Source organism: Chenopodium album, chromosome 12 (genome assembly GCF_948465745.1).
Source record: "Chenopodium album chromosome 12, dcCheAlbu1.1, whole genome shotgun sequence".
NCBI classification, from domain to species: domain Eukaryota; kingdom Viridiplantae; phylum Streptophyta; class Magnoliopsida; order Caryophyllales; family Amaranthaceae; genus Chenopodium; species Chenopodium album.
In genome coordinates this window covers 18,779,922-18,800,632 of record NC_137845.1, presented here as the reverse complement: position 1 = coordinate 18,800,632, position 20,711 = coordinate 18,779,922, and the positions used below count along the sequence as shown (strand labels likewise).

The 20,711-nt window shown below is 35.0% G+C and overlaps 1 long non-coding RNA gene across 1 annotated transcript; it reads right to left on the bottom strand.

Annotated features, from left to right (window-relative positions):
- Nucleotides 1–1,806: 1,806 nt before the first annotated feature.
- Nucleotides 1,807–2,790, bottom strand: LOC145572186 (uncharacterized). The gene is made up of 3 exons (XR_014096714.1): nucleotides 2,687–2,790; nucleotides 2,328–2,405; nucleotides 1,807–2,076 (listed from the first exon to the last, which is right to left on the bottom strand). It is a non-coding gene; the product is annotated as an uncharacterized LOC145572186 (long non-coding RNA).
- Between the last annotated feature and the right edge of the window lie 17,921 nt (nucleotides 2,791–20,711).

The window sequence follows — 20,711 nt, the reverse complement described above, 5'->3', positions numbered from 1 at the left end:
ATTTCTAATTTTTCCTAAAAAATAATATGGCTAGCTGCACGGTGTGGCTAGCCACATATGAAAGTTTGTGAAATTGAATTATATACCATATGTAAATTTTTTATAAAATAGGTATGATATACGTAAAATCATACAGTAGAAAATTAGTATTATATCAACATTTTTTTTTGACATAATTACATCAACATAATTGGCTCACAATTTACATATTTAAAAAACACAATCAACAAAAGACTACTATTAAAAAATATTTTTGAATCAATCAAAATCAATTCGTAGTATATCAAATAATCAATCAAAATTCATAATTTTGGGATCGATTTTTAATCAGCGGTATATCATTTTTATATATAGTATTCTGATAATAATTTTTAGTTAATTATTTTTTTGATTGATTTTTTTAGTGTAGTAATTTTTTTTTTTTTAATGTTACATGTTTTTAGACTAAGATTCGCGAAAAGTAATCAGATCACCTTCTATAATTAAGTATAAACAATTTTTATAAGTGTATAAATATGTAAAATGATCAAATTCGAGTAAATGAAAAATATGGAAATGCACTTATCATACTTTCTTATTTTGACCACGTGTTATGGAAATTAGTATATTTGAATGATATATGATTGATAATCTATATTATGAATAATATCATTAATTAACTAAACTATAATCTAAACATGCAAGAATACTTATAATTTGTAGCTATTCATAATCTATCATTGACTATCATTGTTAGAAAAAATATCACTTGTCAATCTTTTACCAAACTGTAAGAGATTTTTAATACAGTACATAATAGATTTTATATATAGAGTGATAAAATATAGGATAAAGATATCTTTTCTATAAATTATATGTATCACTCCATATCTTTTAATAACATTTTACTAATAATATATTATATTCTATGAAAAGATAGAATATTATTACATATTATAAAATATATATTTTAAGGAATAGTATACTTGAGTGATAGATGAGTGATAATCTATATATTCAATAATATTGAGGTCCATACAAGAATAAAAACAAAGAATTTATTTTTTATGATTATGTATGTAGAATTTAAAATTGTTTAATATAGTTAAAGTATAAAAATATTATTCAACATCTTTTATAAAATTAATTTGCTACTTAATTGTACCCTTGTTTTCCCGAATTATTCTTAAGGTTAAAGTGGAGGTAGTATAATACGTAGTATATTTTATAAATAAAATAATTTATACAAATTAGTGTATTTGAGTGATAATCTACTTTTAATATAGTCAATTATATCTTTACTAAACTTAATCTTAACTAAAATATTCAATATTAATGTGTAAAATATATCAGATTTTATATGTATCATGAATTTTTTTTATAATAGGCAAGAAATAGAATCTTTAACAATTATATATATTCTAACAATAGACAAATTAAAAAACAAAAAAACAAAAAAAAAAAATCTAAAAAACTAAAACAGGGACACGTGTCAAATTTGGAGTTAGTGTACCCTATTTTAGAATAGTATATAGATAGATATATTGCAAACTGTAAATAAAACAACTTTTCATTAAACTAGTGGGTCCTACGCGCGCGATGCGCGCGAAATTGCTAGCTTTAACAGAAGTATAGAAGTTGGCGCTAATATTTAGGGTCATGCACGTAAAATGGCTTGCTCTTTAGGGAGAGTTATAGCAGTTTGCGCTAATGTCTTAGGGTTGTGTCCATTATATTGTATTTTGGTACAACAATTTGCGTATCCATGCAATGTTTGGAATTTCGTTAAAAGAATATTATATCGTGAGGGAATTGTATTATATTTACCTTGATATAGAGAATCCTATATAGGTAGGCAGTGAATAAACATTTTCATTACAATAAAATCATGTACAACATGGTACCCTAATATAGATATAATACGGAGTAATTTACAAAAATTCTTGACATATTTATATATTGTAATTTATAACTATAACCTCGGCATATAATTAGCTTTAAGTTATAATTATCTATTTTCTTCATAAGGTACTGAAATATACACAAAAGAGGAGCTACATACAACTCGCCCTTCTTCGTCCCAGTAGAAGTAATAGCCTGCAAGAAACAATTAAATTAAACATTAACATTGAAAAATAAAAACAAGTTATGCATTCTGATGAACTTTTTCTCTGCAGTATAAACAAAATTTCAGCAATAACTTTCTTTAACAAAAAATATCAGCAATAACCTACACTTTAAATATACATTTTAATCTTATTTCTTTGATCCTAACTCACATCCCTATGAAATACCACCTAATCAACATTTTCATAATTTTTCAAAATTAACCGGAATAGAAAAATTACCTATACCACCAGTCCACCATCACCAATAAGAACAAGATTGAAGCTTGAGTAATCAACATTTTGTTGATTCGGCAACGCCTAAACCCAAAAAATCAAATATATAAACCAACATCAGGAATTAAAACGAAATTCAACCGATTATTATCAAAATATCATTTTAACAAATACGTTCTTCAACACTCGCACGAATTATAAACTTGTACACCAAAAGTCTTTCGATTGTTAATTTGATGAGCACGGTTCATTGATCAAATGATTTGGACCCAAATTTAACATTCAGATCATCTTTTATAATATTTTAAATCAAAAAATTAAAATTAAAAATCAAATAAAGTCTAAATTTTAGGGTAGAAAATGACCAAAGTGAAGGAGAGGATAATACAGAAGATGTGTGCCAGGATATTAGAGAAGAGAGGATGAAAAACGAATAAACTTTATTGAGTCTTGAATGGAGAAGATGAACCAGACAAAGCCAAAGGAGGAAGAATGTATATATTAAAGAGGGGCAAACATGTAACTAAACATTTTGTAGGGGTATAATTGTCTTCGCACTGTTCATAAGAGTATCTTTCCACTTTTTATAAGGTAGGGATATGGTAAAAATTCTAAAATAAACCCGATGTATATAGAAAAATCTAATTAGGTAGAACATGATTATTATACCTTACATAGAGTGATTTTCCCAAATTAAAGTTGATTATACCAACTTTCCTAGGGTTGAATTAATGAATACCAAATAATGTTTTGGAGAATCTTTCTTCGCTTAATCAATTGACAGGTTCAATTCCAAATTAAGATTGGTAATCTTAAGCAGTTCAATGTGCCTCATAATCAATTAACTCGGAATATCCTTTTGTATTTTTGGGGATGGCATCGAATATATTCAAAGGGAATTCATTATCCACTCGTGTTGTAAGATACTCTCTCCTCTTTCTTTTTCCGGTCGTTTTTAAATATTTGCTCTATTTCTTTATTTGGATATCTTTTACAATATTTAATTAATTTCTCTCACCTAATGGACCCAACATAAATCAAATTTATTAATTTTATATTCTTTTTCTTTTAATTCTCTCCACTACTTTTACTTTAAACAATTTTTTATTCTTCCACCTACCCCACTACCTCCATATTTTATTACTTTTCCTAATTTCTCCTAAAACTCCACGCATGGAGAAATGAAGCAAGTATTTAAAAACGGAGGGAGTAGTGCTCAGTGGCGGATCCAAGGGGTACACAGAGGTACAGTTGTACACTCATTCCACCTAAAAAAGAAACTGACAAAAAAAGAGATCACCTATTTTAATTAACTGGTCTCTTAGGTACCGCTAACTACTCTGCCTATTATTTTCTTGTTAAAATCAAAGACACTTGTTATTGAAAAATCTGGTCTCTTATCACATGGAATCAGGAGAAAAGTTTTAACCACTTGAGTTATCTCTCACTCTCAGATAATATAAGCATTGTAAGAGTTCTAACAATGATTATATTAAATTAAAGATGATCATAATAAATAAAAAGTGATTAGGAATTGGATAGCCCTCCGAAAAAAGCGGTTAAGTATTCGCGCATAGCTGCTATTTACATGACATGTAAATAGTAGCTACAAGACAAAAGAGCAATGCATTTTTTTCTTTCTAGTGTTACAAATATTGTACCACTGTTACCTACAATAGCTATAAATAGTACTACTAAAACAACCTATACTCTAGTAATATAAATTACATATATAATAGTATATTAAAAATACAACTGTAAGTATAATGGTACATTCAAAGTACCATTGAAATGATAAAAAATCAAAAAAAAATAATGTGAATTTATCAATTAGCTCTCCTATATGTATTCCAAATAAATAGCAACTATGCTCCTAGTTGCACTTAAGCACTAATTGTATACTCATTCTGTCCCAATTTACTTACAACATTTTGACTGGATACGTTTGTCGATGCACATGTTTGACCGTTGATATATTTTATTAAATATTTATCTAAGTTACGGAGTATAAAAAGTTTATATTAGGAAACTATACATTAAAATAGACCCAACATCTTACATGACTACATTGACTTTCATATAATAGTTAAAAAAATGGTCAAACTAAAATGTGAAAATAGTGCAAAATGTCAAACTGTTGTGAGTAATTTGGAACGGAGGGAATACTATCCTATTAGGCTACTACCATATACCTGGAGAAATCTCAACCTCTCAAAAGATCAAAAACCATAGCAGTGACTCTCTCTCCTACCCGAGTCTCAGCAAAACACTCCTACACCACCACCATCACCACCCAAAATAATCGAACTTTCCGTCAAATTATCAACAATTCTATAAACCCCAGAAAACTCAGAATACCCCCAACTTTAAATCATTCAAATGGAAGAACAAATTTCTCAGTAATTAGAGCATATATTGAAAACACTAACCCAATTTCTAGTTTTGTAAACAAAGTTATTGGTTCATTACCCATTGTTGGTCTCATTGCTAGAATTGTTAATGATGAAGGTGGTCTTGCTGGGGATATCATTGATTTTGCTGAATTTCGAAGAAGAGTTGGGAATAAGTGTTCTGTTAATGATTCAAGAAGAGCTGATTTGTAAAATTTTCGGGGGAGAATTATGTAATGTGTTGACACTTGACAGATTAAACGGAAAGGAAAGGGCTGAGAAAGGAAATATATGGCAATAGAAATCAATTGTATACATATTTTGCCCATTATCGTTTGAATCCTTTTCTGGCCAGATGTTTCCGTTGCTTAATCAATTATTCATAATCATATGTTGGTTCCAGTTATCTCCCTTTTCTCTTTCTGGCATAGCCTGTTTGATTCTTTGGCACAGTTGAAACATAGGGTATTGACTTCTCAGCTGAGGAACGTATGGAGAACATGAATCAGAACTATGGATGAACTTGTAAAGATTTGTCAGCAAGGTCAATACCGTTACTAGACAAAAGGGGTGATACATCATGACACCGAGACCGCCTTAACCACCCATCAAAACCGCCTTACCCACCCACCACCACCGAAACCACTCTATTTGGTGGCGTTCTGGTGGGTGGTGTAGTTGGAGAGTGGCTTTAAGAGGTCACGTGGCTCGCACGTGTCGAGTCAATGCCTAGAAACAGGGTCAAACCCTCTTTTCCGGCCAAAGGTGTGGCATTGCAAAAAAAATTTGATTAAGGTGTATCATTGCAAAATAAAATTTATAAGGTGATTTCTTGTAAAAAACTACTTATAAAAGGTGGTTTTTTTTTGCAAAATTTCCTATTCTTAATGATTTTTTGTTTGATTTCGCGTATTTGCTTCTCTTTAATAAATTAAAAACTTATTCTACAAGCCGGAAAAAAACTAATTATAATAGGTTAAAGTTTTTCCGGTGACACTCAAGATCGGAGATCAAAAGTCTTTGGTCCATAGTGGTTCCCAATCAATTCAACATTTGAACAACAATAATGTAAGGGATTGCAATTGACAAAAATCTAGCATGGCTCAAGTTGTTTGTGTAAGAAAGGGTCACTTAGGATCTGTTCACTTCAGCTTAATTTCAGTTCAGTTCAGTTCAGTTCAGCTGTAATTAGTTCAGTTCAATTCAGTTCAGCTTCTATCAGTTCAGTTCAGCTCCTAATTTCCTTCTCTTATAAAATATTCATTCCATCTCTATTCAGTTCAGTTCAACTCCAATCAGTTCAATTCAGCTCAATTCAGTTCAACTCAATTCAGTAAACGTGAACAGGCCCTTAATGTTAGATATGTGTAGTATAAAGACCTCGACTACATAAAATCTCTTTATATATATCCTAAGGTCAAGAAGTAGATAGGGATATTGGTGATAAGGTAGTCGGGTAGGGTTGTGACCCTTTGGAATATGTCGATAGCATTGCACGTTCATCCCATTTGATTTTAAGGATGAGATTTTAACACTATTATGAGGGTACTAATTGTGTTTAAGTTTTAAGTGATAATGCGATATTAATTCAAACAAAATGATGAGAGTAGAGATTTTAACACTATTATGAGGGTATTAATTGTGTTTAAGTTTTAAGTGATAATGCGATATTAATGCAGACAAAATGACGAGAGTAGCCTACTTTTTCTGTCAATTATTAGGGAGGGGATGTTTTTAAAAGCCATAATATTAAAGAAATTCATTTTTGTATTTGTAGTTATTGATTTATATTTATGGTGAATTACATGTATCGATCAAATTGATTTTTAATGATTAAAATTATGAGTAATTTTTTATACCATCTAAATCTAAATTAATTTTACTCATTATTCGTTCTTAAAAAAAATTTATAATAATAATTGAAGAACAAATTTAGTAGTGAATTAGTAAAAATATCTTATTTAATGATAGTTGTTGATATAGTTTTAATAAATATAATTTAATTTCAGTAAAAATAATTTAATTTTAGTAAAAATAATTCCCATTCATCAAATTAATATCATGTGAATTTAAGGCATGTCTTATTCACTCAGTTACTCCTTCTGATGAACTTAAATTATTTTGAATGGAGATTAAATTAATTATACTAAAAGATTTTAATTCATATTAAAACTTATGTTCCTTTATTTATTACTTAAAACCAATTATTATTGATAAAGGTCTCAGGGGAAGTGATTTTATTTTTGTTTGAAAAAAGAATATGAAGTGTGGCTTTTATGTGATTAGAGTCTCTAAGCTCTAGTCAAGCTTAAGGATGGCAATTCAATTCGATTTCGATTCAAATTCAATTTGATCTAAAAGAAAAAGTCCGATATGAATCGATCTGTGAAAAATTAGTCCGACTTCGAATCCAACTAAAAAGATTCGCATCCAAATAGGAGGCGGCTTATTGGACTTGGACCTTCCACAAAGTCTAATTTCGGATCCGAATCCGACCAATATGATGCAAGAAATAAAGTTTATTAGAGAAAATATAAGCAATTATTAGTATATCACACAAACGGGGAGGATTTTATCGAACGTCCAAATAAACGAACCAGATTCAGATGCCAAGAAATATGAGTCGGGTCGGACTCGGATCAAGCGGATTCGGATTCGAGTCCATCCGACCCGAATTTGATTCGTTATCATTCCTAGTCAGACTCATACACCCCCTTTAAATACACTCAATAATTACTCCTTTCGTATTTTATTACATGCTCCATTATTTCTCTAGACCAAATATGTTGATGTAAATTTTTAATGAATATAATTTTTAATTATTAATAACTATAAATAATAAAAAATTTAAATTAATAATCTATTTATTGAGATGATTCCAATCAGTATCCACAGTACTATAATTTTATTATTATAAATTACAAACATTAGTCAAAGTATGCCTTATAAATAGTATTCCCTTTGTCCTCTTCTGTTTGTCACTTTTGAAGGAAAATCACGGGAATTAAGGTGGAGAATGTGAAGTAATAAAAGTATATGGGAAAGTGAAATTCCAACCAATAAAAGCCAAAAAAAGAAGAGGGAAAATAAGGGGGGAAAATTTCACCCTTAATGGCACCCAACGATCTCTATAAGCAGGAAAATGGCTGGCGAAAATCTTGGCGCCTAACAACATTAAATGCACAAATTTATTTGTTTTTTTTTTTCCTGAAATTTCTATTAATTTATCAATGATATTATCACAACCATTATACAGATTAAGATGAACAGGACGTCAGATAAGATGAATAGGACATCGGAGAAGATGACGAAATCCAACGCTGACGATTTTTCCGATGAAGTAATTAGAATTTTCAATTTGCGAGCATGTTCACTGGTCAAACAAGTTCGATTTTATGTTTAACAATCCACCATGATCAATTTAATTATAACATTTCTCTAATTTAATTAAATCAATTTTACTGCACTTATCTCGTTTTTCTAGATTTAACAATTGATCGTGAACGGTTAATTAATTTCCGGTATATGATATCAATTTGGATAATATATACTTTATATTGAAATAACGTCATTCATTTCTTGTATTAAGATTTCGACAAATTTCCAAACTAGATTGTGAACTTGAACGGGTAATTAATTTTCAGTCCTTGCGACGTTCATGGCTGATACATAGATATATATTTATTTAGTAACAATAACAATTGTTTATGTAAAATCATATTATTTCATTTATCATGTTTAAATTAAAATATGTTAGATACTAATCAATTGCTAATTAAATGAGTCAAAACTCCTATCCCGACCTATATTATAAAAAAAATTAACTATTTATATTAGCGTTTACTAAATTTAAGTAAAATTAACTATTTATATTAGCAATTTGCAGACTATACCCTGAAACCATGATTACAAATGGACTTGTTACAAGAAATGTGGTTTACATTATTTTTTCATTGACTGTAACATTTACATGGTTACTACAATATTCTTATGTTACCAAGTTATGTTATAATTACAAAAAGTAAAACTAATCAAACAGTTGTTACTAAATAATCATGTAAAAAACAAAATAATCTTAAGCAACAACTATTATCTACATAGCTATCCTTCAATATAGAATAATGATGATAATGATGATGATAATAATAATAGCTATCCTTCAATATAATAATAATAATAATAATAATAATAATAATAATAATAATAATAATAATAATAATAAATTGTAAAATTTATTAAAATTTATTTGACGGTTACATAATTTGTGTTTATAATTTGTGGTATAGATTATAGAATAGAATATTAGAGTATATTTGCATATACTAGACATTTTTGTTTCTTTGATTGTTTCAAGGATTTTGTAGTTGGGGTTTTACAAAAGATTGATTAAAAATGATTAAAATTGCATAGAAAGTTAGCTTGTGCACAAAAAAAAAAAAAAAAAAAAAACCTACATAAATTAATAAATTATCCCCTCATGTGCTTTAGGTAAACATTGTGGATTAGCCGTTGATGTGAAAATTGATAAAGCAAAAACTTTCATCATGGGAAACAGTGTTAACTTTAAAAATTACATAATAAACAATCCAAAATTAGATTCTTGCATGCAAAACATAATAAATACTTTTCTATTAACTTGTTTACAAAAAAAAAAAAAAAAAAAAAAGAAAAAAAAAAGAACGAAAAAAGGATGTATATCTTTTAAAAAAACAATCTACCCAATCCCATTTTTTTTAAGGTGCTTAAAAAAATTATATTCATTGAGTGCACATGAATTTCGTATGCGACTTCCCCGGTTGATCCAGAGATAATATAGTAACAATAACAATTGTTTAAGAAAAATCATAACATTTTATTAAACGTGTACAAATTAAAATGTGTTAGATACAACCTTCTTATTATTTATTTCATATTTAATTGCTAATTCATTGAGTAAATTTCCCTATCCCGGCCTATATTATGTACCAATTAACTACTTATATTAGCTTTTTTAAACTTTAGTACATGTGAATGAGATATATATACTCCGCATCATACTACAACTTATTATTTCTAAATAATCTCGTGTGTTCAAAATCTATTTTATTACTAAAGAATTTTTTTTGTTTGATGCCATCCAGGAAATGTTGGGTTTCAGTGCTTCCGACCCACCGCGGAAAGAAACCCGACCCAAAACCAAACTCACAATAATTATAACCATAAAGCATAATTAACATAAACACAAGACTAAGTCCCGCTCACTTAATTAAGCTCTTACTTCGAAAGCTCTTAGCCCCGCTCACACGAGGACCTCCAACGAAGTCCACCCGCAACGTGAGCACCGAAAATTAGTCTATTGCCTTGGAGTTAGCAAGGCCCGACCTAAACCCGAGTAATTAATTGTGTTTAAAGGTTTTCACACTGTGATGCCTTTTTCAACACTTACTCAAGCGCTTTTCCCAATACCCCAAATTGGGTATTCATAGGGAAATGCAAGAGTGAGAAATGCTCACCCATCAATGTGGGAGATTTGATTTTTCCATTTTAGTTTAAATCTAAAATAAAATTAATAATCAAGCTACTAATAAATCAACAAGTGTCAAGCTCACATGAGAGGTTAGGTGAGGACCATTTGGAGGGGGGGGGGGACCAAACTTGCTCCCCACTCCCTCTCCCAAAACCGGCCAACAAACACCCCTAATCCCTTATTAGCTTGCGCCACATGGCAGCTCCACTTGGGCACCAAGGCACCCCAAGTGGGCTACCATGGCTGCTGCCACCCTCGGCCAGCAGGCCCAGCACGTGCGTGCAGGCTGCTGCAGCCGCGGGCTACTGCTAGCAAGCCACGCATCAAGTGCGGGTTGCTAGCCGTAGCTTGCTAGCAAGCCCCGCACTTGGTGCGGGCTGCTAGTTCGGCCATGCCCCTAGCACTCGGCTTTCCGATGCTAGGGGTATTTTGGTCATCATGTTGTTTTATTAGTTATTTTCTCGTCTTGTCTTTTTATCATTTTTGACTCGACTTCCAACGCTCGGTTTCGACGCACTAAGCTCGAATTTCCGACGTCTAAATATTAATTACTCGGGCGACTCATTAATTTCTTCCAAATTAATTCGTCGCTTCGGTTCGTTAGTTGCTTGGGTGTGACCCAAAGGGTTCAGTCAAGATTAAGATGTAATATTAATTATACATTAATATTACTAATCGGAAGCGGCCTCCACCCAGGCATTCCGATCACTTGACCTTACTGAATAATTAGCTTTCTAATAATTCCGAACCCTATATCGGAATAATACACTTGTTCGAAGGACACCATTCCTTTCAATCTCCCACTTGTTCTTCCGGACAAGTGCGCATTTAGTGTATAGCCTTTGTCCTATGTCACTTAATATCTCTTCATGAACTATAAGGTAAGATTTATTAGTCATCCTTATTATGTCCAGAAGTGTTTCTCGATCCTGAGTCCGACTGTCAACATGTTGGGTTTCGGTGAGTCCGACCCACCGCGGAAAGAAACCCGACCCCAAAACCAAACTCACAATAATTAAAACCATAATGCATATTTAAAATAACCAACAAGATTAAGAAAGAGATTAATACCTTTGTTGCGTGCTTCGCTCACTTAATTGAGCTCTTACTTCGAAAGCCCTTTAGCTCCGCTCACACGGAGACCTCCTTCGAAATCCACCCGCAACGCGAGCACTGAACTCGATCTATTGCCTTGGAGTTAGCAAGGCCCGACCTCAAAACCCGAGTAATTAGTGTTCAAATGTTTTCACACTGTGATGCCTTTTTCAACACTTACTCAAGTGAAGAATCCCAACACCCAAGGTTGGTATTTATAGGCAAAGGCGCTCAAAATTCCCATCATCTTTCCATGTGGGAGATTTTGATTTTATTCATTTTATTTTAAATCTAAAATAAAATAAATAAGCAAGCTACTAACAAATCAAAAAGTGTCAAGCTCATATGAGGGGTTAGGTGAGGACCATTTGGATGGGGGGGGGGGGACCAAACTTGCTCCCCACTCCTCTCCTAAAAATCGGCCACCGTACTACTCCTTGCACCCTCTTGCTTTGCGCCACATGGCAGCCCCACTTAGGCACCAAGGAACCCCAAGTGGGCTGCCATGCTTGCGGCCAGCAAGCCCAGCACGCGTGTGCGGGCTGCTGCAGCCATGGGCTGCTGCTAGCGCTCTCGGCCAGTAAGCCTTGCACCAAGTGTGCGGGCTGCTGCCGAGGCCTGTTTCCAGCCCTCATGCACGCACAGGGCTGCGGCAGCCATGCTAGCTCAGGTGCGCTAGCACGCACCAGCAAGCCATAGGCTCGGCTTGGTGCGCATGCTACCCACCATGCTAGGCTATATGCCCCTAGCACTCGGTTTTCTCGGGGCATTCCGATGCTAGGGGTATTTTGGGAATTTGTTGATTTAATAGTTTATCTCATCTCGTCTTTTTATTATTTTCGACTCGATTTCTGACGCTCGGTTTCGACGCTTTAAGCTCGAATTTCCGACGTCTAAATATTAATTACTCGGGAGACTCATTAATTCCTTTCGAATTAATTCGTCGCTTCGGTTCGCTAGTTTCTTGGGTGTGACCCGAAGGGTTTAGTCAAGATTAAGCTGTAATATTAGTTATTCATTAATATTACTGATCGAAGCGGCCTCCACCCAGGCATTCCGATTACTTGACCTCACTGAATAATTAGCTTTCTAATAATTCCGAACCCTTTATCGGAATAACACACTTGTTCGAAGGACACCATTCCTTTCAATCTCCCACTTGTCCTTCCGGACAAGTGCGCATTTAGTATATAGCCTTTTTCCTATGTCACTTATTGTCTCTTCATGAACTATAAGGTAAGATTTATTCGTCATCCTTATTTCGTCCAAAAGTGTTTCTCGATCCCAAGTCCGACTGTCAATAAACAGATGATTTCTAAAATCCATCCGAGCACGGCAATACATATTACAGTCTCACTCTTCGAGAGGCCTTGTAAACAACAAAGACATCTTCCCTTTTTTTTAGTAGGGGGACATTCCCAGTCTTGTGATGTTTGACCTTATGATGTTCCCTTGGCTCTCTAGCCTGAGCAATAGCTCCATTGTTATCACAATAGAGGGCTATTGGACCCTTAATTGAGGGTATAACATCAAGTTCACTAACGAACTTACGAATCTAAACAGCCTCCTTAGTTGCTTCAGCAGCTGCTAAGTATTTGGCTTCAGTTGTAGAACCTGCAGTTGTGCTCTGCTTGGCAGTCTTCCAACTAAACACTCCTCCATTTAGACTGAACACATATCCAGATTGCGATTTGAAATCGTTTTTGTCTCTCTAGAAGCTCGCGTTGGTATAACCTTCAACAACTAATTCCTCTGAACCACCATACACCAGGAATTTATCCTTGTTCCTTTTCAGGTATCTTAGGATATTCTTGGCCGCAGTCCAATGGGCCTCTCTTGGGTTTGATTGGTAACGGATCGTAGCACTCAAGGCATACGATACATCTGGCCTAGTACATATCATGGCATTCATGATCGATCCAATAAGCGAAGTATATGGAATCTGATTCATCCTTACCCGCTCATCAGGTGTCTGTGGACACTGCTTCTTGCTTAGGGTTATGCAATGTGACATTGGCAGGTGACCTCTCTTGACCTACTCTATGCTAAATCGAGCAAATTCCTTATCAAATAAGTACTTTGGCTCAATCCAATCATCCTTTTCGATCTATCCCTATAGATCTTGACGCCTAGTATGTACTGAGCCTCTCCCAAGTCTTTCATTGAGAAACACTTTCCAAGACAGGCCTTTACAGACTCTAACAACGGAATGCTGTTTCCAATGAGCAATATGTCATCGACATATAAGACTAGGAAGGCGATGTCACTCCCACTGACCTTCTTGTAAACACAAGATTCATCTGGATTCTTGATAAAACCAAATTTACTGATGGCTTCATCGAATCTCAGATTCCAACTCCTGCTTGCTTGCTTTAGCCCATAAATGTACTTCTTAAGCTTACAAACTTTCCCAACATTGTTTTGGTCGACAAAACCTTCAGGCTGTGTCATATACACAGTTTCTTCCAAGATACCATTTAGGAAGGCCGTTTTGACGTCCATCTGCCATATTTCACAATTGTAATATGCAACAATCGCTAGGAGGATCCGAACAGATTTAAGCATAGCGACTGGAGAAAAGGTTTCATCGTAGTCAATACCATGAACTTGCTTGTAACCTTTTGCTACCAATCTGGCTTTGTAAATGAATACATTTCCATCTTTTGGTTTTCAACTTGAAAATCCACTTACATCCGATAGGTGTGTAACCTTCAGGTAAGTTAACCAAGTCCTAGACTTGATTTTCAAACATGGAATCCATTTCAGATCTCATGGCCTCTTGCCATTTAGCAGAGTCGGCGCTTGACATCGCTTGCTTGTAGGTTGCCGCTTCATCTCCATCCATGATCAGGATGTCCTGATTCTCGGTTAATACTAAACCAAGATATCTATTAGGTTGACATCTCATCCTCTGGGACTTACGTAGGGTAATGGACTGAGCATTTGCATTGTCGGTTTGACTTTGCACATTTTGATTATTTTGACCTACGTCAACAGATGCTGTTTTGAGCACTTTGACTGTCATTATGATTTTGTTGCTCATCCTTATGAACTTCGTCGAGTTTGATTTTCCTCCCACTTGTCATTATGGAAAGGTGCTCGTTCTCCAAAAAGACACCATCGCGAGCAACAAAATCTTTGTTCTCCGATTTGTTGTAGAAGTAATACCCTTTAGTTTCTTTTGGGTAGCCCACAAAGTAAACCTTGTCAGATATGGGATGAATTTGTCAGAAATCAATTTCTTGACATATGCTTCGCATCCCCATATCTTTAGAATAGATAACCTAGGAGGTTTCTTTGTCCATAATTCATATTGAGTCTTTTCTACAGCTTTTGATGGAGCACAGTTCAGTGTTAGTGCCGCAGTTAGAAGTGCGTGTCCCCAGAAAGAGATAGGAAGATGACTAAGACCCATTGTTGATCGTACCATGTCTAACAAGGTTCGATTTCTCCTTTCGGATACTTCGTTCCATTGTGGAGTTCCTAGAGTTTTCAATTCTGAAAGTATACCCTTTTCTTTCAGTTAATCATCGAATTCTTGGCTCAAGTATTCACCACCTCAATTTGATCGAAGGGCTTTGATTTTCTTGCCAAGTTGATTTTCAACTTCACTCTGAAATTCTTTGAACTTTTCAAACGATTTAGATTTATGCGACATGAGGTAGACATAGCCATATCTACTATAGTCGTCTGTGAAGGTGATAAAATATCGATGTCCGTTCCTTGTAGCGGATCTCATTGGTCCACATACATCGGTATGTATTAGACCTAATAAGTCTCCTGCCCTTTTTCCCAACTTGGAGAATGTCTGTGTAATTATCCTGCCTAACAAACATCCTTCGCAATTGTCAAACGATTCGAAATCGAAAGAGTCAAGAACATCTTCTTGTAGAATTTTCTTGATGCGTTTGATGTTAATGTGGACAATACGACAATGCCACAAGTACGTTTGATTTGACGCCATGGTCTTAGCCCTTTTGGCAGTATTATTCACATTATAAACTTGTTTGTCTAAAGAAAGCACATAAAGACCATTTTCAGAATGTGCAATACCATATAAAACATTATCGAGATAAAACGAACATTCATTGTTCTTTACTCGAAATTCAAAACCATTGGCGTCCAATGCCGAAATTGAAATAATGTTTTTGGTAATGTTGGGAACATAAAAGCAGTTTTCAAGTTCCAAAATAAGCCTAGAGGGAAAAGACAAACTGAAAGTTCCTATGGATACGGCTGCAATTCTGGCTCAATTGCCGACCTGGAGTTCAACCTCTCCCTTCACTAGCTTCCTAATGTTCCTTAGACCCTGAGAATTGAAACAAAGGTGTGAGCCACATCCGGTATCTAATACCCATGATGTTGAGCTAGTGAAGTTTAAGTCTATAACGAATATACCTGATTCAGAAGCAACAGTTCCGTTCTTCTTATCTTCCTCGAACTTGAGGCAATCTCTCTTCCAATGCCCTTTCTTCTTACAGTAGAAGCATTCGGAATGAGATTTAGAAGACGCTACCTTTTTCTCCTTGTTGTCCATGGTAGCTTTAGACTTAGGCGGAAAGGTCTTTTTCTTACCCTTCCCCTTAAATCTTTTCTTCTTCTTGCTTGAGAATTGGAACGGCTTTCCCCTTTTAATCATGAGCATGTCATGCTTCCCCTCATCCTTGAGCGTTTGCTCGGCTTGCTTCAACATACCATGAAGCTCGGTAAGGGTTATCTCCATGCTATGCATGTTATAGTTCATCTTGAACTGATCATAACCTTTGTGCAGCGAGTGGAAAATGATGTCAATTGCCATCTCAGTTGAATACCCTGCATCAAGCCTTTCCATGTTCTCAAACAATCCTATCATTTTGAGTACATGTGGGCTGACTGGCTGTCCTTTCTTGAGGTTACTCTCAAGGATCTGCCTGTGGGTTTCAAACCTTTCAGTTCGGGCCTGCTCTTGGAACATGTTCTACAGCTCAGGAATGATCTCAAAAGCTGTCTCTTTTTCAAAGAAAGTCTTTTGAAGCTCGGGAGACATTGTGGCCAACATGATGCATTTAATATCCCGATTGGCACTTTGCTATCGGTTTAGGGCAGCCTGAGTCACCTCCTCATTGGGAGTCTTGGGCATTTCCTCATCAAGGACATATTCCTTTTGCTCTTGCATGAGAACTATACGCAAGTTCCTTTGCCAATCAAGAAAATTTGGCCCACTCAAGTTCTCCTTGTCGAGAATTGAGCGTAACGAGAATTGGTTGTTTGAGTTATTTGAAGACATGATTCTACAATTGAAAGAATTTGAAATGAAAAATCATTCATAATACTTAAATAAGATGAAATCATGCATTTTAATCAAAATTATTTAAACGTCTTATTCACACATTAAAATTGTCCCAATTTTAGTGAAAATAAGTCGATTCCAAAATCCAAAGAAACAAAGAGTGGTTAAGCATGCTTTGGCTTGTCTTAACACTCAATCTCCTAAGGTAAGCAACGCTATGCTAATGGTTCCAAGCCACTCTTGGTTGAATAAATCGTCGCATCTAATGCTCTCTCAACAATTTATTCACTTTGGCGTAGTAATAGTGATGCCTCGCTTTGGCGTATCCCATCACTACTCTCATTAGGTCGATAAGTGTTGTTTTGGAATGGCAATTTCACTCAATATTTTAGGGACCTAGGGTTTCTATGTTGGTTGATTTAAGTGAACTTAATTAATCATCACAACATTCGAAATCCTAAACATGCATCTGACATATACTTCCTATATAAATATTCATAAATAGATAAATGTCGAAAACATAAATAAAGATGCATTTGGCAACTAGCATGACCCCTTGAATCTTCAAGTCTTTAAGGGGCGGCTTTTGCAACTTCAAGGCTTCGTCTTCCAAGAACCTCCGTCTTCAAGACACGACCATAATTATACAAATACTAGTATCTACGATTAGGACTAATCTAAATATTAAGGTACAAAAATACTCAACGGTTCGCAGACCGTATTTAGATTTACAAAAAATACATCACGGATCGCAGTCCGTATTTTCTATCCTAATCGGGCCCCACTAGTTGCCATTTTATAAGACCTGTGAGAGAATATACATTCCATTCATCCATTCAATATTTGTGAAATGGCCCATGCATTTTACAACGATAAAACAAGTAACAATGCATAAAACGCGCGTAAACTAGTAACTAATTTAGGTTGTTAATCCAATTAACATGCCTAATTAAAACTAGTCAAAGTTGTTTAATTGATTATGTAATTTAATGCAATTAATTATTGAAGCTCCCACTAAATTCCGCATCCAACTTAATTAATCCAATTAATTAAGCCGGTAAACCCAATTATTTGCCAAAATTAAATTTTGCAAATGCCGCTCAAAAAAAAAAAAAAAAAAACACCGAGGCCTAACCTCCAAAATCTATACTTAGTATTTAAAAACTCAAACCAAGAAAGACACATGTTCTCTCCTATTACACTTTTCTATGTTCTTTTCCAATCCAATGTGCCACAAGTCTTTTCACATCTTTAATTTTTTAAATTTTTTTAATACATCATCTTTAACTCTTTCATTAAACACTTCATCTTTAGCTCCCCTCTTTAATTCAAACTTTTCGTTTTCTCTCTTTAATTTAGTCCTTCCACCTTTTTTTCAAGCATAATTTCGAATCAAAGTCTCAAAAATTTAATTGATTTATTCATGATTTCGGTTGCACATTGCACTCATAATGATTTATTGGTATTTCCTTACTCATCTCTCAATTTAATTTTCTATGAACAACCTGTGCATTTGCACGGGCCAAAAGACTAGTTTATTAAAATAATTAAAACCAAATTAAATTAATAAAATAATTAAAACGGCAAAAAGCAAAATTAAAACCTGAGAGAAAAATGTCTCTACTACCCAAGGCTAGCACCCTTGAGCACTCGTACGCACGCAAGTGTTGGGCGCTGCCTAGCAGCCTTGGCCTTGCGTGTAGAGATGCTGCAGGGCACTGCTTGGCAGCGCGCACTCTATGGGGCGCGTCTAGCTGCACTTGCTTAGCACTGCTGCTGCGCCTAGTATCCTCTCGCACGCCCCTCACACACCAAGCACATAGCTCCTCGCACACTCCTAGCACCACACGCACCAAGCGTAGCAACCATCATTCCTCGGCAGCCACATGCGGGCTGCGCGAGCGGCCCAACTGGCCGAGGAATGCTCATGGCTATTGTGCCTTGGTTTGCGTGCTTGTGCCCAGAGATTATTTCTCGATTTTGTGTGACGTTTCTAATCAATTCTAAATTAATTTTAGAATCAATATTATTATGAGCAAAAATAAATGAAAATAAAACAAGTCCAACTTAATTAATTCATTCAAGTGCACTAGACCAAAATTATTTCCAAGAACTACTCTTTAATAAAATTGGTTCAACTTGATGCTATAAAATGAATGAGGGTAATACTCACTATTAATTTAAATTAATCATGAGATTTTGACTAATTAAAAGGGAGTTGTAAATATGAACACAAGTTCAATAAAAATTCCAACTTTAATACTTGTGAGTCCTTGAAAAATTATATCTTCCAATATGAAGATAAATGAAATTTCTATCACAAGTTTCAAACTTTATGTTTCCAATTAACTTAATACATGATAAAATCAAAAGTTCAACAAAAAATTCATGGAATTTAGTAACTCAAAGTTTCAATCACTTGAAACAATTAGAGATTGAATCTTTAGTACTTGGAAGCAACAAAGAACAAACTTTTCACACTTAATGCAATTAATTTGCAATTATGTGAAATTAAAACCAAACTTTCAAGCACAAATTACTACCAAGTAATCATGCTTAAAGAGGTTTAAAATTGCATAAAATTAAGGAATGAACTAAACACATAACCACCATAAATATGCAATGAATTTTCAAGGTTAGAAAGACTTAAAATTTTACGTCAAAACGAAAAATCCCTCGAAAAGTGCATTTCTGGTCATTTTTTAGCTAAAAACACAGTTCTAAAAGGGTAAAACCATTTCCAGAACGCCTTTTCCACAAATTCGCTATTTTTGGGCGAAAATCTGGGTTCGGGGCTGAAATCAGCTCTAATACGAGATTAAAATTAATAAACCGAGCTACTAAGCTAATTAGCAACTTAAAACCATAAAAATCAAGCCATAAAAACACCTTGAAAAATATGATTATAAAAATAAATGAGCAAGGCTCTGATATCACTGTTGGGTTTTGGTGAGTCCGACCCACCGTGGAAAGAAACCCTACCCCAAAACCAAACTCACAATAATTATAACCATAATGCATAATTAAAATAAACAACAAGATTAAGAAAGAGATTAATACCTTTGTCGCGTACTTCGCTCACTTAATTGAGCTCTTACTTTGAAATCCCTTTAGCTCCGCTCACACGGAGACCTCCTTCGAAATCCACCCGCAACGCGAGCACTGAACTCGATCTATTGCCTTGGAGTTAGCAAGGCCCGACCTCAAAACCCGAGTAATTAGTGTTCAAAGGTTTTCACACTTTGATGCCTTTTTCAACACTTACTCAAGTGAAGAATCCCAACACCCAAGGTTGGTATTTATAGGCAAAGGCTCTAAAAATTCCCATCATCTTTCCATGTGGGAAATTTTGATTTTATTCATTTTATTTTAAATCTAAAATAAAATGAATAAGCAAGCTACTAATAAATCAACAAGTGTCAAGCTCATATGAGGGGTTAGGTAAGGACCATTTGGAGGAGGGGGGTCCAAACTTGCTCCCCACTCCTCTCCTAAAAATCGGCCACCTCACTCTCCTTGTACTCTCTTGATTTGCGCCACAAGGCAGCCCCACTTGGGCACCAAGGCACCCCAAGTGGGCTGCCATGCTTGCGGCCACCCACGGCCAGCAGGCCTAGCACGTGCGTGCGGGCTGCTACAGCCGTGGGCTGCTGCTAGCGCTCTCAACCAGCAAGCCTTGCACCAAGTGTGCGGGCTACTGTCGAGGCCTGTTGCCGGCCCTCATGCGCGCACATGGCTGCGGCAGCCATGCTAGCTTAGGTGCGCTAGCACGCACCAGCCAGCCATAGGCTCGGCTTGGTGCGCATGCTAGCCACCATGCTAGGCTATATGCCCCTAGCACTCGGTTTTCTCGGGGCATTCCGATGCTAGGGGTATTTTGGGAATTTGTTGATTTATTAGTTTTTCTCGTCTCGTCTTTTTATTATTTTCTACTTGACTTCCGACGCTCGGTTTCGACGCTCTAAGCTCGAATTTCTGACGTCTAAATATTAATTACTCGGGTGACTCATTAATTCCTTCCGAATTAATTCGCCGCTTTGGTTCGCTAGTTGCTTGGGTGTGACCCGGAGGGTTCAGTCAAGATTAAGCTGTAATATTAATAATAATTAATATTACTGATCGGAAGCGGC